Source organism: Podarcis cretensis (genome assembly GCF_951804945.1).
Source record: "Podarcis cretensis genome assembly, chromosome: 5".
Classification (NCBI taxonomy): domain Eukaryota; kingdom Metazoa; phylum Chordata; class Lepidosauria; order Squamata; family Lacertidae; genus Podarcis; species Podarcis cretensis.
This window is the reverse complement of record NC_137174.1, coordinates 46,337,772-46,361,815: the sequence shown is the minus strand read 5'-3', so window position 1 is coordinate 46,361,815 and position 24,044 is coordinate 46,337,772.

The window sequence follows — 24,044 nt, the reverse complement described above, 5'->3', positions numbered from 1 at the left end:
CCCCAGCCCCATGGACCACACATTCGCTCCATAAAACGCACAGACATTTCCCCTTAGATTTTAAGAGGGGAAAAGTGTGTCTTATGGAGCAAAAAATACGGTAGTTGGTTAGTTTTTGTTGCTGGGACAATGACTTGCCTTTTACCTAGGTTGTAAGTACGTATGGTCATAATTTCTTCCCCACCCCTACGCACAAACCACAACTTCTTCCACTTCAGCTACCACAGAGGCAAAAGATGAGACTGTTAAATTATTTATTTCTAAACACACACCACTTGGAATTTAGTTCCACTGAGTTCAAAGAGACACCTTTCCAAGTAAATGCAATTATAATCAGGACATTTGACCAGGCATTAGTCTCCTTGGTCAATGATCTCGAACAAAGACTTGCAAGTTATTTTATGGACACTCATCTTAGTTTCTGAGAATCTGAACTCAGCAACATCCGTGCCTTTATTGGAAGCTCCTTAAGTAGAAAATTCAATTTCCTTTCTCATGCTTATGGTTACTTAATTAGTATCAAAAATTGAATGAGGCAACCCCAAGTTTGATATTCATTTTAATAAGTCATATAAGGTAGCCTAATCTTATCACATGCATTATTCCCTTTCAATTAAATTCATGCACAGGCAAACCTTTTATAAATGTTTAATTTATTGCTTTTGCAGCTTATAGGTTAGATAGCCTAGCTACTAATGAGGCAAGCAGAAGAAGAAAAGAATGAATGAGGGAAAAGATATTTAGATTGGAATGAATGAATAAATTAATAATGGAAAGAATAAAGTATATGTTTTCACACTCTAAGAAGAAAATAAATATAAGATGGAAATTGTAGTTAAAAACATTAAATTTAAAATCCTCAAGTAAAATGCCTGTTCTGTATAGCAAATAGAGAATTAAAATGAACGCTCTCACTTCTTATGAGCTATCTCTTATATACCTTTTTCCTAGTTAGAGACAACCCCTTTGTAGGAAAATACAATGTATGTCTGGTGTGGGGAACCTCTGGATCTTCAGATGTTGCTGAACAACAACTCTCATTGTCCCTGGCTATTGGCCATGCTTGCTGGGGGTGATGGGAGTTATAATATAACAACATCTGAAGGGCCAAAGGTTCCACACACCTGATGCATGTTTTTTGTGCATGAAGAATCGTGTAAATGTGTTGTCTGCTGTGGGTATATGGAGCAGTCAACTGATACCTTATAATAACAATTGACTCAGGGCCAAACTACCCCTGACCGTTAGGTCCAGTTGTGGACTACTCTGAGGTTGTGGCGCTCATCTCGCTTTATTGGCCAAGGGAGCCAGCGTACAGCTTCTGGGTCATGTGGGCAGCATGACTAAGCCGCTTCTGGCAAACCAGAGCAGCGTATGGAAACGCCGTTTACCTTCCTGCCAGAGCGGTACCTATTTATCTACTTGCACTTTTTGGGCGTGCTTTTGAACTGCTAGGTTGGCAGGAGCAGGGACCAAGCAACGGGAGCTCAGCCTGTCATGGGAATTCAAACCGCAGACATTCTGATCGGCAAGCCCTAGGCTCAGTGGTGTAGACCACAGCGCCACCTGCGTCCCAAACTACACATGATGTTAAATGTTAAATGGGTGACATTGTCATATTTGCTATATGGTCCCCTAGTCTCAATATTTAGAAATGCTTTGATTTTCACAGATTGGTCAAGACTTAATATGTATTATCACATATTGTTTCCCCCTCCTTTTGTAGGATATCTAATCTAGTTTAAACAACTTATCAGAAGAGGAAAACAGCAACCTGTGTTCTCTGCCACTCTAAGTTGCAGCCGGGAGGGCTCACCCATAACATTTCTTCTATCTCAGTCAGTAGCAGACCTTGTGGTGGGGCAGAGCTGCTCTTCTGGGACCTGGCATCATTACTGATCATTTTCATTGGGACAGCAGTGCGGTTGGGGCTACATGGTTGCACTGGTGGGACTGCCACCCATAACCCAAAGTTCCTGCTGATCCACACCGCCTGCACCCCGACCTTGCCCCCCCCCAACTGCAGCCCCATCCCAGTAAGCAATGCCAGTGTTGGGAGGGCAGACTCACCTCAACACATATGCTGCTATTGATCTCGGTCAGATTCAACCGTCCATTCATTTTTCTCCTGCAGCTAAGTATTTGATCATCTGCACATTAGGTTGTTTATGATTCCCACTGGGTTCAAGTCTTTAGTAAGGTCAAAGATGGATTTACATGAAACTGTGGACTGGATATGAGTTTGGCTGGATAAACTCACAGCCTAACTTCTGTTGATGCCAGCAGAGGATAGGGTGGAGGGTTTGGGTTCACAGTCTGCATTTCAAAACTTCTAAATGACTTTCAGTTCCCCCCACCCTCTTTAATGGCCTTATGCTTTACTCTCCTTATCAGCTGCTTTCCTGCCTCTTTCTTATTGTAAGATGTCCAGAGAGCTTTATGTTATGGGGTGACAAACAAATGTCACGAATAAATAACGGCCAATTATCAGGAATGAAGAAAGTTGGAGTCCAACAACATCTGGAGGGCACCAGTTTGGCTACCCTTGATTTACTGTCTATTAAAGATTGAAGGCTGCTCAGCTGTGATGATAATTGGATTTTATGGGGACCATGGATGGATGAGATTCATGCGTTTCACGTGAAAGCATGGACATCTTTCACAGACTGGAAGTCTGGAGCCAAAGTGGAGAAGCAATCTCAGACAATTTTTGGATACTTACTAAAAATATCCTCCAAGTAAAAAATGTAAAAGCCCCATTAGTATTAAACATTTCCTTTTCATGCTGTCAGTACTGCCATTGAATGAGAAATGTGCCCCGGCTTAGTGGTTGGTCTAAATTTCTCTTTCTTCTGGTGCTCCTTAAGTAGCAAATTGTCATCTTAAGTCACTTGTTGCCGTGGAGCATTATGACTTATGATCTTCTCTAAAAGCATGGGGAACTTAACTGCCACCTGTCACTCCCAGGTAACTGCTTCATACTCATATGGGTTTTTCCTCCTTTTCTTTTAAAATTAAAATCCAAGGGGAACATGTTGATTGCTCTCTCTTCCCATGATATACCTAATTTGGTGTCAATAACCTCCTTACATTTAGAACTAAAATGGATGGGCACAAGCCCCTCAAGATATACTGTATGTATTCCTGGACTGTGCTGCTTCAGAGTGCAGGTGGGGAAAATCAAATGTTTCAATGCTTCAGCATGTGAAATATTCTGCACACATATGAAAGTGCCATGTCAGAAAAAGAGCTAGACCACCAACTTTTTCCGACATGCTAGTTTTGTGTCGAGATTATTTCATACAGTGGAATGTTCAGACTTTAGATCCCACACCCACAAATAAGAAATGGAACAGATCAGCAGCAAATACATCAAATGGGACTCATGCTTATTTGTTTTAGCTCTTTGGGTACATCACAGGAGGCATTAGATATGTATTTTCTACATAACACACCGTTCCATTTGGAACAAAGGCTGAAAAACACATTTCTCTTGTCATGTATCACAACTACACATGCTTGTGTAGAAGAGATAAATGATTGTTGTTTCAAAGCACACATCATACAGTGAAACAGACAAACATGCCCTTCTAAGGCAGTGATACAGTGGTAAATTTTGAAGTCCAGAAGCTCATTATCACAGCCCCCATAGCCACACCCCAAAGGAGAACCCCAAAAATGATAGACTAGTTGGATTCATTCACTGATTTCCTCTACACTAATATGTAGCAAACAACAGTAAAACTCAAAAGTCTCAGTATTGCCTCATTCACTTCCCAGAGCAAGGAAGGTCTGTCATTTACCCTAGTGTTCCAGCAGATGATGTCATTCCACCTGCTGCAATATATATATGTATATAAAATCCTGGAGTTGTGCTCCTCCATATTTTGGATCATCTTGACCAGTAATGTCTGACAGTGGATCTCTAAAATCTCAAGGAAAAGTGATTCATGTTTGTGCTACTGTTGTGGTACCTGATACCTTTGAAGCTGACCCAGAAACTCCAGCAGGTGCAGAATGCTGCAGCGAGGCTCCTTACGGGGTCCATGCCACAGGATCACATTTATCCAGTGCTATGCCAACTGCACTGGCTCCTGGTGGAGTACAGGGTCAGGTTTAAGGTGCTGGTTTTGACCTTTGAAGCCCTATGCGACCTAGGACCTACATACCTACGGGACCGCCTCTCCTGGTATGCCCCGCGAAGGACCTTAAGGTCCACAAATGACAACACTTTGGAGGTCCCAAGCTGCAAGGTGCTTAGATTGGTCTCAACTAGGGCCAGGGCCTTTTCAGTACTGGCCCCGACTTGGTGGAACGTTCTGTCACAAGAGACTAGGGCCCTGCGGGACATGACATCTTTCCGCAGGGCCTGCAAGACAGAGCTGTCCCACCTGGCCTTTGGTTTGGACTCAGTCTGACCCTTATGTTTCCCTCCCCTTATGGTTTTGATCTATGGGCTACTATTAAAATGAGGCTGCATTTTAAATTGCATTTTAAATTGTATTTTTTTTTTTACCCCCCTATTATGTTTTTATTGTAATTTTACTGGTGTTAGCCGCCCTGAGCCCGGCTCTGGCTGGGGAGGTCAGGGTATAAATAAAATTTTTTTATTATTATTATTATTATTATTATTATTATTATTATTATTATTACTGGAGATGCTGAACATGGGACTTCCTGTGTGCATGTAGCTTTTGAAGGAAGACCTGGCTCTACTGAAATCAACAAAACTAAGTGGGTAGTTAAGTACTCACAGGGCAATCCTAAGCATGCTTGCTCAGAAGTAGGTCCCATGAAATTCAGTGAGGCTTAAGCACCTTCAATTTTCTATTTCCTGGATTGTCCATTAGTTACATAAATGGTAAGGTTATGCCTTCAGAACATCAAAAGAACTTCTCTCCAGAATTAATCAGGATGTGATATTTTTGAGCTCTGAAGCTCATTCCTTACTTATGTCTTGGAAGTAAATGCCTTTATTAGGGTATCAGACTCACTTCCAATGTAATTGGGATTGGTGTGCCAATATGGTGCAGTTCAGGTCAGGATCAGTCTCCCTGAACTGAAATGGGTTTGTACTAGAACCTCCGCAGATGCAGCTGGATCTTCTACCTATCACACAATTAATCACAATCACCATGGAGCTATAATATCATTTAGAAATACCTCTTCTTAAAGGAATATTTGGTAGCGAAAGAGAAGGCAGTGGACTGACTGATTCTTCGTCAGTTGACTCTAGCGTAATTTGTTTTATACCCAGAAGTGCAGAATCTTTTCCCTGTTTTGATTCATAGAAGGAGGTTGGAAAATGGTACTGTGGAAAGGAAGTTAACATTTAACCTACCTGTCTGAATTTTGTAACTTATATTGCAGTTAGACAGCAGCTGTGAGTAAATTTTCACCAGTGAACGAACACACACACACACACACACACACACACACACACACACACACCTTTTTAGCCTGACACATTCAAGAACAGTTATGGGATGGTGGAAGAGAGCCTTGGGATATGATTGAAAATATGAAGATATTTTAAAGGAAGAACCCTGGAGGGCCAAGAGGGCCAAGGGTAAAGACGAGGAAGTTGGCCATAGCAAGATACAAATGTGAGGAAGGTGGAGGTCTACCCAGTGGCGTAGCGTGGGTTGTCAGCACCCGGGGCAAGGCAAGTAATTTGCGCCCCCTAACCCGTGGATTTGCGCCCCCTAACCCGTGGATTTGCCCTAACCCCAGATGTTGGGCCCGGTGCGGCCGGCCCCCCTGCACCCCCCACGCTACGCCACTGGGTCTACCTTTAGTATAGCTGAGTCATTGCTCTTCTGCACCAGCTGAAGCAGAATTAAAATGGTGGCTCTGCATGCCTTTTCAGACAGGAGTGTCTGTCCCATGCCAAAATCCTTTTATAATGTTTATGCAGAAGTTAGTCCCTCTCTTCCAATGTTAATGAAAACTCTCCTGCTTGCATGTTGTGCCCCTTTTATTTCTTCCTTTTGAAAAAATAGTGGGATTACTGATGAGTAATAGCCCGTGCCTTGCTCTTTGAATAACTTTGTAATTGCCCCTTAAACAGTTCCTGCTCAGGGTGGTGGTGGTTTGATTTCCTCCTCCCTTTTCCTTTTAATTTTTATATACAGATGAAAAGAGCTATTGAAAAGCTTATTCTGCTTTATAAAAATAATAATAATGAGGAAAATCAGTAATTAAAGCCACTCCTGCAGTGAGCCAGCACCCTGTGTACATATGGAATTCTGCTTCTACAGTCATATTAGCTTAATTGGATTGGGGACTCTGTGCCCTATTCCTTATGCTGATAACTAAAGCAACAACTCACTAATTATTCTGTGTCTGCAATAGTAAAAGTTTAGAAACAGGCCAATCTTTCCATTTTGAATAGAAATCCCAAATCCATGAATTTTAAACACCTCAGCTTCTGTTTTAATCTGGTTCCCCCCTTCTCAATTTATAAATTGTGCTTTGAATCACGTGGTATTCCTTATGGCTGGATCCCAATACGGGATTAACAGTGATGTTCTGGAAAAACCCACCTTCTTCTTAAGCCTTTTATTTAATTAGGCATATCCAGGAAAATGAATTAATGTAGAGGAAATTTACAAAGCCTCTCATACAAATCCTCCTACAGTAGCCTGACCCATGTTTTGAGATTTATTTATTTTTACCCTATTTATAGATCACCACAAGGGCACCCAAGACAAATTACAGTTAAACATGGGTCTAAAATCCAATTGGCAGGAAAGCTCGCCAAATAGCAGCAACAGCAGGAGAAGCATCAGAATAAGCAACATGCATGCTGTGTTACAGTTAAATAAAAAACAATAGCTGCACCATATGTTTATGCGCATTCCAACAAAGTAGCAGGCTTACTGGGGCTGCTCCACAGTTATTCAGGAAAAATCCCAGGGAAAAATTGTAGCCAAATGTCACTTGTTTAGCACTCAACACCAAGATGTCAGAGGCCTTGAACTAGGTGATTTAGTTTGAGATTCATTCAGGAATATTGGTGCTCAGGAACTGATTTCACGACTGGGATCAGATCAGATCATAACTAGGGACTCTGGGGGGATTATCTGAAGGTGGCAATTAGTGGAAAATCCAAATTCAATGTGACCATCTTTCTACCACCTTTAAAAAAATCAGTTAGTGTTAGTGTTAGTGTTTGTTTGTTTGTGTGTGTGTGTGTGTGAGAGAGAGAGAGAGAGAGAGGGACGGAGAGAGAGAGAGAGAGAGAGAGAGAGAGAGAGAGAGAGAGAGAAGATATAAATCCTTATATTATAATGTTTCCCTGCAAATTATGGCCCCTTGGAATGACATCAGGAAACAACTCAGCAGAATCTTCAGCAAGCCCTTTCTGATAAACATGGGGGAATGCGAGAGACCTGTGAGCCATTTGTTGCATTTCCTCACGCTCAAACCTCATTCTACTCTTCATCGAGTCACAAAGCAGTCTTGAATCTGTGAGGAGCATGATCAACTTTCTTTCTCCCGAAGAAGCTGGACTCGAGGAAATGGACTTCTAGACACCCACTTTACACACTTTCAGGGTTTGATCTAGACAACAAAAAGCCAGTGAATACGGACTATGGCATGGATGCTCCTAGTTTGAGGGAAGCCGTTGGTACAAAGGAAACACCACACGCAGGGCTGCATTTCACTTAAGCTGGAAGCGACACGGGAGATCAATGATAAAACCTCCCAGTGTCTCTTCCTTTGGCATTTCAGTGGGGACCAGAGTGCTGGGAAGTGGGAAGGTTTAAGCTCTGCTCCATGCACTTTGATTGGTTGAAATAAATATTAGCTGCAGTGTGAGGGAAATGACTGCTTCCCATATGACACTAGTCCTTTTTCTCACTGCATGGTGAGTTTGGATGTGCACTTCCCATCAATATCCTTCCCTGGTTTTAACCAAATAAAAAATAAGTTTGGAGATTGGAGATTGGATCATGGACCTCCCATGTCAAGTCTGGTTTGGCCCAAATGGGGCGGCCATGTTCTGTAAACAGCACTCCATTTTCTTGGAACTACCTTGCACTGAATTGTAAAACATCTAGCATGTGTTCTGGATTTGTTTGCATTAGTTCAGAGAGGCTGCTCCACTTATCTTGTTTTCTAGGCGGACATTCTAGTCAGTCAAGGAAATAAACAGATGGAACAAGCAAAAACAAATGCCTTAAAAAGTTCAGTGTCAGTGTTAGGCAATGAAAAATATTAAATGTGTATATATCTGCATTAACAATAGGGCAGTTTATCATCATTTGGAATAGCATCCTGTTAAGGATTTTCTGGTACAGTTTATCCTTCCAGTTCTCGGTTGACTTCTGTTTGCATTACAGTGATTTCTAGTTGGTTTGGGCCTGATGCCACTACCTCGCCTGCACTTTCTTTCAAGAGCTAGATTCCTTTTTGCAATTATCAGCAATTAATGTCACAATTTGCCTATAAAAACAATATTTTGTATTGAGCTGCTTCCCGTATTGTGGGCAAAAGATTTCTAAGCTGAAGTTCTTAGCATTTCTGCAGTGCTATTTCTCCATGATAGTTACTGAGTGAATGAATATGGAGATAAAAGGAATGTACTTTTTATTGCACCTATTATGCCATGAAATCTACAATATATTTTCTAAATATTCCAAAAGCAGGTCCAAAGGAGTTGCTAGATTTTCTGTTTTGTTTCACTAATGTATGGATTATCACTCCATAAATGCACAGTGTTAAGGAAGGCAATAATGCTTTTTATGCAGCCCATGTGGCCTATTACGCAAATGATCCATGAGTAATGAGGTCACTGGATGAGTTCTAAGTGATGCCTTTCTATGCCAGTTTATTTCCCCTGCTTGTTTTACCAAGAAAATACAGTTATAAGTATTTTGTGTTTTTTTCCAATGAAGGACTTCTATTTTCTCAGGGTTGTGTGTGTGTGTGTGTGTGTGTGTGTGTGCGTGCGCGCACAAGTTAACACCAAAGAGATAATACAACTTTCCAAAAATCAATCTGAAGCACATGGTGTGAATTTGAAATAAAACTCTCCAAACCCTGTGGCTTTTAGCCTTGTCACTTTATGTTGGGGATAGTTGAGATCTTTCTGGTATTTCTTTAATCTCTTAGTATGCAAAGAGGAAGGCACAAAAGAAATGAGTCAGCTGTCCTATACACATTTACCCAGAGACAGGTTCCATTGAACTCAGGAGAGCCTACTTTGGAGCAGACATGTGTGGGATAGCACTGTTCTTTGAGGGGGGGGAAGTCTTACACCATAAGTCCAAATCAGAAATACTCCTTTGTTTTACCTTGGTGAGGACTTTTAAACATAGAAAGTGGTAAATAAATGTTGAAAATATTTAACGAGGTGGAACAGCTGACATAGATCAAATTATGAGTACCTAAAGCACTTGGTGTTTTAGAGCAGGTGTGGGAAGGCTCAGGCCCAGGCACCAGTTGTGGCCCTCATTACACACTGCCTCCCAAGGCCAAACCCCTGACCATGCATGCTCCACACTGCTGTGAACATCTTGCTTGCCTGGTTGGAGGATGAAAAGTGTGTATAGAAACTTACAACTTTTTGTGTGTGACTATACAAAGGTAAGAGAGCCACGTCTGTTATTCTACCCAATTTTTTTGACTCTGGTCCTGCTCACTGTTGGTATGCACACATTGTCCCCAAGAGAATGCAGATATTGGGCTTGAAATAGGTTTCCCACCCCTGCATGAGAAAATCCCTTTGGGTGCAGCTGCATATAGGAAGTAATGCTTGGCCTGAAATGACCATGGCTCCCAGTAGTGTGTGTGCGCACAGGAGGTAATAAATAGACCGTGGATTTTCATTGGGAAAGAAGCATTGCCAGTTTGGCCACAAATTCACATGAAACACTTTGTTGTAAAAAAACTATGAATTGTTGTTGTTGTTAATATTACAACTTTCACTTGGCTTTAGCCATAAGAATAATCTCTGGGGAGGATTTCGGTGCTTCTAAATTGGGCCAATTCCCCTCCCCCCCATTTAAACAACAATTATGATCAAATTAATCATGTATTTCATTCACATGTCTTCCCTGTTCACATATAAAGCATGGAGTCATATTTTCACATGAATGGGGATGGGTGGGAGGGGGGAACTGAACATTTCCCCCTCCCCAACTCTGTGGTGCAAGGGACTTTTCTCCTAGCCTGACTCTAGAGAATGAACCCTGTGCCATCAGGTGTGCAGGTAGGTGGGGAAGAGTTCAGCTCTCTTCATCCATGTACCTCTTTTGATATAAAAGATTAAACACACTCCTTACCCTATGCTTTATACATGATCAGGGCAGACATAGGAATAAACAAATGTGCCTTTGCTTTCATGTCTAGCTTGACCCTCAAGAGTAGCACATTAGTATGAAATCCCAAGTTTAGCTACAAAAACCATGGTCTTTAAAGCAACATTATTCTTCTGTAGAACCCACCAACTCTTGATTATTGTGTTTTTTATATTTTGTTGGAAGCTTCCCAGAGTGGGGCAACCTAGTCAGGGGGGTTGCATATGATGCTGATGTTGATGATGCTTTAGCTCCTGTGAGATGCTGTCCGCAGCGTCTAGTGCTGGAATCCTTAAGACCAACATAAAATAAATGCTCTCATGCACCATTTATTAAAATAAAGCTCAAGGAAATTTGGAATATTGGGAGTCTGATCAGCAAGAAAAGAAAAACACTGGCTGTTCAGCAGAAGATTTCAGACAGAAATAAGTTTGTGGGGGGAATAGTAGGTGCAGCGTCTGTGTCCTTCTTGGAGTGGTTTACAAATCAGATATGTGTGAGATCTCAGAACATGAAGCTGAATAAGGTCCTTGTGTCCTTTAAAATGGCCCTGGTTGCAGCACTTGGCCACTTCATCTGGTTTCATCTTGTTCCATTCGACAATCAATATAATCTATACCAACTGACTTGAATTGCACACTGCTCCTTGATAAGATAAAGGCTGCACCCAGATCCACAGGATGAGAAAAGGATTTTGTTTCAGGATTGGACAATTCAACCCAGCCAATTTGAACAGATGTGCCTCTTACTGTGAATATTCAGTTCAGCTCTAAGGAAAGCCAGCTGTGAAGATAGTGTTATTTCTGTTTAACAGATCAAGAAGGTTGCTCCGTCACTGTAGAATGGCTGCCTATTCTTATGAAGAGGATTTTTAAGGGCAGCTTTGAAAGAAGCACAGCAATAGCTTTTTGACATTGTACCGCTGAAGGACAGCACGTGCTGATCAAGCCAGTAGCTTTTAGAAGTGCTTGGCTTCTAGTGAAATCTGTACAGCTCCCTGGGCTTGCCAAATGATTTTCTTTTCTCTCCCCAAGTCTACTGACCTGTGGCTAATGAGATTTGTGTTTCGATTAGTTGTAGAACATAAATTAACTAATCAATGAGAATGGATTCCCATTATTTCTTGTAAAGGAGCTTTCTCTGCTGCAATGATCTGTACTTAATATTCAAATCAATCTCAAATTCTTGGGATGATTCTCTTAATATGGCAGCCTATGCTTCAGAACATCTGAAAACTGAGTGCAGATGATCAGTAGGAATAGCATATGAATCCACATTGGAATGCACTAGCTCAAATAATTCTTAAAATTTAACAATGGTGATGCTTAACCAGCTAGTTAGTAACAATGAAAATCACCAGAAAGGGATATTATCTCCTTATCTTTTAGCTATAAGGAGAACTAAAAAGGAGAAGTCACAAAGATTTGGAAAACATGCATCCTTCTGAAGTGAGAACTTGAGGGAAGATGTTGCTTTGGTCTCCAGTGGGTGAAGACTCATTGGCAACATACAAAGCACATGCCAGTGGTATATTTGTACTGTATTTCTGAATCATTGATGCGAATTCAATGGCTGATACTTTAGGGTACAGTGGGTCCTACACACACACACACACACACTTTCTCAGTTCCATTAAAGTGAAGTCCCTGTGTATGTGAGGGCCTAGATTGAAATAATTCTGGTCCTAAAGTACCTAGTGTAGATAAATATGGAACAAATAAAGTGTTCTATATTAGGAAATTGCTCTGAGGTCCAAGTCCTGTCTGTATCTCTTAGCCTTTAGCAGCCTTTCTTGTTGTAAGTTGCTGTAAGTGTCTCATCTGTACAATTAACCATCTTCTTGGCATAAAACATGAAAATTTGTACAGTCTTCAAAGCATCTGTGGCCTTTATGGTACAAATTCTGTTAGTACTGAAGCCACAGAAAATTAAATGTTCCCCAAAGAACATCCAGATGTGTTTTATTCTAATAGGGTCATTATACAGTAAATTAAAAAACAGGGTAAATGGAACTGTAAAATTTAAATTACTCTAAAACCACATCTCTTTGCTTTGAGCATTCATTTGTGGGGTTGCATTTGCAGTAAATGTGAATTAGGCATCTGCAATAACTGTTAATCATATATTTATAAAATAGTAATGAGGAAATGAATAGCAGAGTAAGACAGCTGCACATTTCTCTAATAGTATGTCAACTGTGAACATAATAAGATGCAGAAAATTGTTTGCGGCTATTCTGATAATACACCTGAATAGAAGAGATCACTTCAACCTCTTAACTTTACAGGAAATTATATATAAAATCCATAAAATGCCATAATAATACATTAGCTGACGGAATTGTCATCAATGTTTTTCTTTGCTTTGATTTTCTAAAATGGCACATGCTTCTTCCTTGTAAAGAAATGCGCCAAGACCACTAAGGCTTTTGTTTCCATCTGGGTTATATGAGCCATCTTGCAATTTTATTTAAAAGACAGTACTTCTAAAAGCACCGGGTGATTTAAGTCTCATCTGTCATGTGTTGAGAGTTTTCTGTGAAAAATATCCCTGATCATTTCTTATAAAGTTTTTGTCTGGGTTTCATTTTCTCCGGCAAGGAAGGGTTTGCCTAGCCCTATCTGCATGAAGTCATCTGTCCCTAAAATCAGGGTCCACAACTTGATTGTGAGGGAAAGGTGGGACAACCTTATTAAAACACAACACTAGATTGGAATAGATTGCTACTGACACAGACTATAAGAACTGGGGTGGAAGGAGAAAGAATGACTGAAAGGTTACTGCACTGGCAAAAATAAAGCAAACAAATAAACAAAAGCCAGCAATACCCAATGTATTTGAGTGTCCCTCAGGTTTGCAGTTTGTTGCTGGCAGATGTTTGACAGACTACATTTATGTTGAGTGTGTGTGTCTTAGTTTTTTAACTAGAGGTAATTGAATTTTTTAATGGGAATGGAGTGAAGAGCATAATTAAGGGGGGGAGAGAGAAACATGTTTGGAACTAAAGCAGAAATACATGTCAACTAGTTGTTAAATAGTGTCATTCTAGAGTTTAGTCACTAAGCAGAGCTGGATATATTTGGGTGGAGTCAGGAGTTTGTTTTCTTCTAGTCTAGTTTCCTGATGTTCTCACACAGATTTGTGTCTTCCATGACACTCATAAGGACCAACTTTTGCCCAGGAATGTCACTGTGTGCAGAGTCTGGAGAAGGCCACTGTTCAGCCCATTGTTATTGATAGATATAGTTGTGCTACAGGCAGTGGATAACTCTCACCATTTGCCACGAAACCTACTTACATAAACAAAACAACAAAAGGCGGATAGAAAATGAGCAATGGAAAATAGCTTGTTTTCAAATTTCATATTCCTCAAAGCAGACAGTTCAGTTCTATGTGAGAAGCAGAGTTCAAGCTCCCATTTCACAGTGTACGTTTGTGTTAGTAGCTCACCAAATAGCTGTTTATTTCTGGAAGTCCTGTTATTGTCCACATCCAAGCAGCCACCTTAACGTTTATGATTATTCCTAGGCAGGTTCTTTTTTGACAACTCCCAGTCGGAGGATAGTTTTAAAATGGAAATGGCCTAATTCTGAGCAAAGTACATCGAAAAAGAAGGAGAATACATGCTACTGCCAGCCAGCTGTCCTATTATTCTTATTAATCATCTGGCTGCCTACTGTGAAAACAGGATGCTGGACAAGATGATCTTTGGCCTGATCTCTTCTTATATTCTTCACCAACATCTTATTTTATATTCTTATTCCAAACAATACTTTCTTAGACATAGTTATTTGGTTTTCTGACATTTTAACACCGCCCCCCAAATGATACAACTACAAAGTTAAAACACCTGAGCTAGAAGTGTGTGTGTGTGTACACACACACACATTCATTTCACGTAAACATACCAAAAACATAATACATCTTTCATCTGGATCCCATTTTAAAGAAATATATGCATAGCTTGGTAGGAATGATGGATGATTTGTTTACCTTATCAGTGTTTTGGTTTAACTAATGGAACTTTGTATTCCTTCCATTGAATTCAAAACTAATATACAATATGGGCTGTGTAAAACAGACGTTGGCTTTTTCAATCAATTTTTGGTTTGGATATTCATCTGTTGTTTGCCCTTTCACGAACGGTTCAACTTGTAAACAGACCATGGTTCAACGCATGCTGGAAATCCTGAAGAGAAGACTTCCGAACAAGCGCTGGCCTCCGGCCTGGTCAAATGATTGACTCACAAATACAGGACAATGCATGCCTGCTTAATCAAAGCTGGCTGAGAAAAAGCTCCAGGAGTCTCATATCACTCATTACTATAAAAGGAAAGTAACTGGACCTTTTAAGCACCTCCCTGAAATCAGCTGAGGTTTTGGGCTCCAAACTTTGTGGAATTTGTATAGAGAGCAACGCCAGCAGACCACAATGCAAAGTAGATAGGTATATTTGAATGGAAAAAAAGAATGAACAACTCAAAAACTTATTTGCACAATCTTTTTCTTTTCCTCCATCTGGTATTTCCCATGTTTTATCACCATATTGAACCACCACTTTTTATCAGTCCCTGCTTGTACTCATCCCCTTGCCTGCTCTATCTGTCTAGTGTAGATGATAAGCCCTTGCAAGAGGAACCAAGCCACTTCTGTGCAACTCCTATATCATAGGATCGGTTCCAATTAATACTTACATTGTGACCACATTTGTCCTTCAACATCAGTAGAACATCATGGTGTCAAAGCCAGGGTGACTTTGGTTGCCATGATGGGTTTCGGCTTTGGATGTCATAGGTGGCAACAACAGTCAGATGTACAAACCTACTTTCTTGTGATTTCTTTGTGGGGAAATGTGTTGAGCTTCATATGTGGGAACATATTGTTACCATAAAGAAGCAATGCAGAAGCAAGCAGCAGCTACGTCAGCTGCTGGTGGCTGGAAAGCCAGACAGGATGTTTGTGACTGTTACCATGGCAAGAAAGGGGCAGTAGATTCTCCGTACTGAACACTGGACGTTAGCTCAGTGAGTGTCTTATGACCTGTACAGGATGTACATGGGTGGAGTTTTATTCTCTCTGCTGTTGTTGTAAAAGGGTGCAGACATCTTTATCTGAATGGCTGCTAAAGACAGGAATAAAAGCATGTAGATACATTTCTGTCTGTCTGATTCCCCTCCCTGGGGATAGCAGGGAGGAGAGAGAAGCAGTGGTGTGTTTTTCTCACAGTCTAGGAAAAATCGCCGATTACAGACCTCACCTGTTTTCCTGCCGGGAGTCGCAGGAGGGAGGTCAGCAAGGAATTCAGCCGGTGCCTGGAAGAGTGGCACATTCCTCTGACCGAGGCAGAATTCCAACACATATCACACATCCTCCTGTAGTATAAATGTGAGAATTTTCCTTTCAGACGTTGCAATAGATTTCCTCACTTAACATGTATGTGGTGGGCTCTCTCCATCAGATCTTCCCTATTCCAAATGGCCCTTAGCTTTGCCCCTTAATTTTCATTCCCAGCTGTAATCAAGCTTTAAGCTTACACAGCTTTGTTTTTCTGCATTCATCCCTCTTCCTCCTGTTTCCTTCCTTGTCTATCTTACATTGTAAGCTCCTTGGGTTGGGGGTGGGGTGGAGGGGGAGGAACCTGCCTATTGTTCCTATATAAAACTCTAAGTTTGCCATCAAAGGATGGCTGTTTCCACCTGCCTTGCCTCACCTTCCAACCCTATGAGCCCTAATCAGAGAGCAGCTTCCAGAAGAAGAAATGTGAGTACAGTGGTAGCTCGGGTTACATACGCTTCAGGTTACAGACCCCACTAACCCAGAAATATTACCTCGGGTTAAGAACTTTGCTTCAGGATGAGAACAGAAATCGTGCTCCGGCGGCGTGGCAGCAGCAGGAGGCCCCATTAGCTAAAGTGGTGCTTCAGGTTAAGAACAGTTTCAGGTTAAGAACGGACCTCCAGAAAGAATTAAGTACTTAACCTGAAGTACCACTGTATAGAGGGACTCTGAGTTTGCTATCAAGCAATGGCTGTTTCCACCTGCCTTGCCTCGCCCTTCATCCTAGGAAGCCATGTTAAGGAAGCTGTTTTCAGAAGAACTGTGAGAGGAGTGTTGGGTTGAGGCAAAAAAGATTTGGGGATGGTTGGTGTTAGATCCTATTGTTATCAGTTTTGGAGCTACTGTCCATTTGGATGTGAAGTTACTGAGGATTTTTTAATAGCCCAAAAATACATTGGACTCGGACTGGGTAAAAAAAGAATCTATGAATCTTTTATAGCAGCTGCATTATCACTATCTTCAAGCACTATAGTGCATTAACAAAGAAAAGCAGATGTGGTCTCTTAGGTTTGTTGCCCAGAGTATTAGGAACACAGTGTCTCTTTTGAAAAAGAAAGTTTGGAATGCTCGTTTCCTAGATAAATAGAATCTGGGCCAGGTTCAAGGTTACAGTATTAGTGTCCAAACCTTGAGCAGCCTGGGCCCAGAATAGCGAAAGGACTGCCTTATCCCATATATCCCAAGCCAATCAATGAGATTATCTGGGGGGAGTACTATTACTAGTCCCCCATGAACCAGAAGCATGGCTCATATCAAAAGGAGTCATGTCTTCAGTGAAGAGGAATTCCTTTCCACTAGAAATCACACAGGGACCATCCCTGTTAAGTTTCAGGTGCCTGGCTAAAACTGATCTGTACCAGGAGGTCTTTGCAGCAGTAATACAGCTCTGATGTTTTAATTGCTGATATTTAATTTATGTTTTAAATTTTATTATAGTGTTTGCTTTTATTATGTAAGCCACTTTGGGATGCAATTAGTACAAATTAGCATTACACAAAAAATGACTAGGTAGTTTTCACCTTGGTCAATACTTTTGTAGGTTCATTGTAGAGGTTTGCAATTTGCTACTTACAAGTAAGTGAAGCACAAGCTTGAAATGTTTATAATGGGCCTTTGGGTTTTCAGGGTTTTGTGCTGGGGAAGTAAACCTGTGAAAGTCATGGGAATGCTGGGAGGTTGTGCTATGAGTGTAGCCAAGCAGGTCTGAATTTGATCAGTGCCTGGATAGAATATCTTTGGAAGTCCCTGATAAGCTATTCTGACCTTTCTCAAGGAAGAGTTGGCTATAAGTATAGTAAATTCTTTAAAATATAATCTATTTTAAAATGAATGTGTTGGTTTTTAAAAAAACAACAACAACCCAACATTTCCTTCTAAATACAACCTTAAAATAAAGTCAAAGTACCTTACAGCCCTTAAAGTGATGTAGGATTAGCACTGGATAACTGCTGTTGACTTCACTTTCATCGACATGGTGCACAGGTAGAACTGATTGGTGGGAACTATTCACTGTACACTTTTGTACAATCTTAGTTCATTATAATGGGAGTGGTGGTTTTGTGCAAGCTTCATTTCTACATGAGGACTGCACAGCAGTGGAGTTATCTGAGCCGTCATCCCAGCCCAAAGCTCTCTAGACTTCCAATATGCATGCGGGATTTTGCGGAATCAGGAATGGTCCCCATTTTCTTCAGCACCATGGAAAGCTCCATGTGCACATCCTAAGTGTACCTGCAACCAACACAACTATCTCCCAACATTGAAAACCAAAACCAGAGGTGCCTCTTCCTTACCCCCCTAGAATCCCCTGTGTGGATGGCACCAGAATTATTGGATCAGGGCTTTTATGAACAACACACTTTAATATAGGTTTGAGTATTCAGTAAGTTTCACCAAGCTTTATTTATTTCATGAGGCATTCCAGATGAATCTCTGTAGGGTTCATTTATCTTTCCCACACGTTGAATCCATCTCAAAACTATTAATGCTGAAACAGGATTTGATAACTCCTTCCAAATGCCGTCAACACCACTTCTAACAAATGAACACTTGCAACCCATTTAATTTCTCAAATAAAATGATTAAATTGATGTTATTGTGGAAGCATTATTTTGTTGCCTAAAAACCTTTTAAAATGTTAATTACTGGGCCCCTCCAAAAGCTTTCATCTTGTCTGACTTCACTCTTGCATGCAAACTATCTACCTACTCAGACTCGCTGATGAAATGTAAATCCAGCTATATCACTCTCCCTCCTCCAACTCCTATTCACTCTTTTTTTATTACACCTGCAACTATTCTCCTTGGATCTAATATTTATATGAATTTAACTTTAATTTTTCTCTTCTTTCATCTTCTGAATGAGTCGGTATAATGCATAGATCTCTTTTTCTCTGCTGCTATCCTGTTTATTTGCCTTCACAATAGATTCATTAACTAGATTTTGGTGCTCAAGCAATATGGACACATCCATTTCAAAGGCGGCTTTAATGGCATTTCATATTTTTTTCTGCATTAAGGAAGATTAAAGTATATTACAATACCCTTTACTGCCCCATTTTCTTCATTTTTAGAAGTGGTCAGTTTTTAAATTTTTTTCTCTCCTCCTTTCTTTCATCTACAGCGTTCAATAAATTGTCCAAGCCTTTCAGATGATAGTTCCAGCAAATTGAGTTCTATATTACAACTCTGAACTATTGTTTAGCCCGTCATCAGTCACATAAAACAGTCCTATTCACACAAGACATCAAAAGAGCAAATATATGTTCGATGTAGCTAAAAAGATTACCACGACTCAGATGTATCATTTTGTTAATTGTTAGTGATTATTCTGCTAGTTTAGAGGTGGCAAATTTGCTAACGCTGCTTGGGATGTAATAATAGTATGATATACAGATATTCTACGTCATAAATTACACCATTCAGAAAGGGCCAGGTCTATCATCTTTTAATAGCTTAAGGTGCACTAATTTTAATAGCAGTCAGAGATTTTAAAAAGCTGCACACAGGCTGAATTCTTTATTTCTTTCATTCAAGAGCTTGCAAGATGCTCTACAGAATTCCAATGATTTCAGGGCTGAGAAGAATAAAAGAAGCTGGATATTAGACGTTGAGTAGTAATAGAGCCATGACTATGTTGCAAATCTACCTAGTTTCCTTAGATGCAAGGACAATTGGTGATGCATTAAACCCCATGTAGGCAAATTACCCAAGTAGCGGCTTCCAATCATTTGTTGTTGTCAAGCTCTGCTTCAGAAGTTCAGATCTCCCAAGAGACAGACTCTTTCCCAACAGCTGGCGGAAGAAATCCACCAGTGCACTCTTAGGTGTGCTTTGTTCATTCAGCCACCATCAGTTTAGGTTCACACCTTCAAGTTCTATATTGCTGCTTCTAATTCCATCCACACATGTCCTGCATGAAAAGCAGATATCTGCAATGCCTGCCTCCAAACCACCCCCCAAAATATATTTTCTTCTAGTTTGCCTATGAGTTCCTAAGGTTGGGATGGAATTTTAGCCCAAATCTGAATCTCCAGCCCAATGTATTGTGCATTACCAGCTATAAAAAGGTGTCTGTATGGGTGAAAAGAATATATTCTGGACACCACTGCAGTTGCAATCATAGGAGATCAAAACAACATAGGTGATGTTACTTTCTGTTGACCTCCCAATGTCTAGTAAAAAATGTATGATATGATACTACTGCATTCATTGTTTTTAGATTATTGTAGTTCAGATCATGGGGCTCTTAAATCAAGAGGCTGATACTTCGGGTTACAGTCATATATACCTTTGTATAGCATCATATGTTTTGCTCATATCATTCTACTCACAAACCTCATCTCATTAACTCAACAAGTCTTTGGCTATAATTCACAATGCAGGCTAAACTTAGCTTTTTGCCCATGAACTGTATTACCTGCCAGAGTCCTGGAAGTGCTATGCTAATTACATTAATTAAGGTCAATTAAAATAGGCAAATTAGAGATGCCTTTCAATTCTAGGCCAGCTTCCCAGTCTACACTTCTGCTCCTTTCTTGCCTTTCACTACCCTTGGCATAAAATTTCAGATTTGACAACAAATCCAAATATTGATTTTGGAGAAATGTATGGGCTTTCAAAAGCTTGCCAAACAGATTGTGACCACAACATTTTATTTTTCTGGCACATGCTACACCCAGACCTATACATACAGGATATGACTAACCAAAAGTTGGCTGTGTTCAACTTCAGCACAATTGCACCCACTTGGCTCAACTATCTAGTGAGCTCTCTTGCACAAATTCCACTCTCATGAATGGGAGTTCACATTCATTTCATGCATCTTATGTAAATGAACTTCTCAGTGGACTGCAGCCATTGGCCCTATATTTTTCTATGCAGTACCTCCATACCAAAAGTAAAAGGCGGTTGTGTCTATTGGAGAGCAACAATTGTAAAACAGTTGGCTCTATGCATTATCTGAGAAACACATATGGACACATATAAGCTATTCCGTGTAGTGCTATATGCTTATATTTTCATGCCCACCTTCACTGATCCTGTTTTAAAAACCCAAAGATTGTCCATTGCATAATAAAAGCAATCATAGGAATCTTGCAACCAAACATGGTTAAATGGTAAATCACCAGTAATCTTTGGTTCCTTGATTCCATTCTGTAGGTTCATACTCAAGCAACTAGAAGGCTTAAAAAATTTGGGAGGATGCTGTGAAAATGCTGAACTTAAGGTAGAAGACAGATTTTACAACAGAACAATCTCAGGGTGTAGGTTTTAGGCAGTAAGTCGGTAGCCTAGTTTTCTCAGAAGAAAAAGAAAATAATGGAAAACTGTAACATTCATTTGGAGGCCTCAAAGGCATAAAAAAACCCAATTCCAACTGTTATAGGTCCCTGCAGGAGTCTACAAAAGAACTAAGCTTTTTAAGTAAGAAAACTAGATTTTGGCCCAGAGGGCCCTGTCATTGCTGTTTAATAGATGAAACTCTTTTGATACAAATATGCTGTTTACTTCTCAGCTTCAGCTTTCATAAAATATAACCTTTTTATGATTTATGACCTAAAGAGAAAAAAAATGGAGGATAGATTTTTAGCTCTGAATTGGTTGAATGTCAACAAGAAAAATATAGATAACATATAGAAGTAGCTGGGTATTAATGCCACACAAAAAGATGTTTTTGTGAGGGTGTTTTTCCCCCTTTTTTAAAACAAAAGTTAAGTTTTTGTTCTTACAGTTGTTTGTGAAAACAGCTTATTTTTTAAAATGTTTTTGTGTGTGGCTAAAACAGTTTGAAATCTGCTTTTTAAATTTTATATTGTACTGTTAACCTGGAATTCATGATACAATTTCTCTTAGGTTTGACTGACTTTCAGTGTTTGATCTGGAATATTGGTCTTTACTGTTTTAAGCAGCAGGTCTCCCAGCATCTTGGTCAAGTCAACAGAGGCACCAACCTGTGAAGGAGATGGGGGGGTGGCATCACATGTGTGATGTTACATGTGACGTTATTGTGTGACATCCCAATGTTGCATTAGGATGTTGGAGGAGCCAGGGGCTGGAGCAGTAGCTCTGCTTCAATGGCCAGCTGCCTCTTCTGCCGCCGGCACCAGTCATGGGCTGCTTCCCCCCCTCCTTCCTCTCCAGGGCAGGAGGAAGAGAATAATAATAATTATTTATTATTTATACCTTGTCCATCTGGCGGGGCCTCCCCAGCCACTCTGGACAGCTCGCAACAGAATCATAAAAACACAATAAAATATTGAACATTAAAAACTTCCCTAAATAGGGCTGCCTTCAGATGTTTTCTAAGGTCGTTGTTTATTTCCTTGATATCCGATGGGAGGGTGTTCCACAGGGCGGGCGTCACTACCAAGAAGGTCCTCTGCCTGGTTCCCTGTAACCTCACTTCTTGCAGTGAAGGAACTGCCAGAAGGCCCTCAGTACTGGACCTCAGTGTCTGGGCAGAACGATGGGGTGGAGACACTTTTTCAGGTATACAGGGCCGAGGCCATTTAGGGCTTCAAAGGTCAGCACCAACACTTTGAATTGTGCTCGGAAACATACTGAAGCCGCTCCATGCTTGGCTCCACACTTGGTCCTGATTTTTTTGAAGATCAGGGCCCCTGCCCCCAAAATATTGGGGAGGAGGGCAAAGAGTTGGACCTCCAGGAGTTGGCACCCCATCCTTCAAGACTTGTTTGCCTTAAGTTTGGTGCTGAAATCAGGAGGTGTAAAACACTGACCCAAAACACTTCATGCTGGAAAAGATACTTCACCAATTTTGGTGAAAGATTTTTATTTCTCACTCCCAAGGATCTTACTCTTTGAAAAGTCAGAATGTCTTGTACAAACTTGTTGCAAAAAGATACAATGAAATGGAAAGTTGTTTAAATTTTAAAAAATGATGAGTAGCAAACAAAACATGTCCAAGCCTTCACCATGCTGGTGCCCTCTAGGTGTTTTGGATTAAAACTCCCATCAGCCCCATACATGATAGGAGTTGTAGTGTAAAACATTGGGGTGCGGAACCAGGTTGGCAAAGGTTTATCTAAGACTGTTTGTCATGTAGGGGTGTCCAAATGCTTGATTCTCATTATACTGAAGGACTGTTTGCTCTGAATTATTGTCATACCATATAGCCTTGCTTCAGATCTTCTAGGCTGTCAGATCTTCTAGGACGAAAGATGCATGGAGGCCCAAGCTTCTAGCAATCAAATCTGCAAATGTTTTGTACCCTTTTAAAATAATGGATCAAAGTCCCCACTCTCTCCCTGGATCACCCAGTATTGAAGGTCTGTATATACAGTTGGTTTTTAATGCTATACAAAAGCCAGAGAACAGGACAAAATGACTATTAGAAGAAAAAGGCAGGGAAGGAAGGAAAATCTGTGGATAAATGCAACCTAGGTTGTCTCACACTGATCTGCTTCTTATTGATGCATAGATTAAAAATATATAAGAGCAAAAGCACAGAGGCAAGTTGTTGCAATGGGAAATACAGATACAAGCACCATATCACCGAAACTGCATGGCCAAATTGCACAGAAAGCTATTTTTTCATGCCTCCTTTGAGTTTGAATTGGATTTTGCTGAACATTTAGCAACAGGTTCTCTTTGGGGTTGCCTTTTGTTCATTTTGTTTGTGAGCCTCCGGAACATAAAGAAATGTTGATTTTTCAGGATGCTTGGGGAAATAGCTCGATCCCAGACAAATTGCCTCAGAAGTCTGCAAAATGACTTAGCCCACCACAGAGGCATGGTTGTAAAAATTGAAAAGGTTTTCACTTTTGACTCTTCCAAGCATTGCAGAAAGAGATATTTGCTAGTGTGCGTTCTTCGAAAACTGTTGCTCGGCACATTAAATTACCAAACATATTACTCTGGGAACACTGTGTGTTGAGCTTCTTCTTTCCCCTTCTTCTACATTGAATTTTAGGAATCAGATATTTCTTGTAATTCTCAAGAAACATATATGCTGTTATTGTATTAAAAATGTTCTCTTGGTTGCACCTAACTACACTGGTCTAACGGTTCTTCCTTGACATATAAATGTCAACAATGTTGTTGTTGTTGTTTCTTAAAAAATGAGGGCAGTGCTAGGTTACTTTCCAGACCAAGTCAATATAAGTAAAAGTGGATTTGCAGAAAGTTGGGTTCGAAGGTTTAATAAAACAATCAGATTAACCTCTTTAAAAAAACAAAAACATATTTTGATATACACAATCTTATATTGTGGCAGATGGCCTTTAGGATATGGCAGAAGCCCTGCAGCATTGGTTGAATCTGAGATATGACACAGCCATGGGAGATACACCAGCACTACTCTATACTGGCATATCTGTTCCATTGGCATAGCTTAGCCCCATTCCAGTGGCCAAAATATGGTGAAGACGTAGAGTGA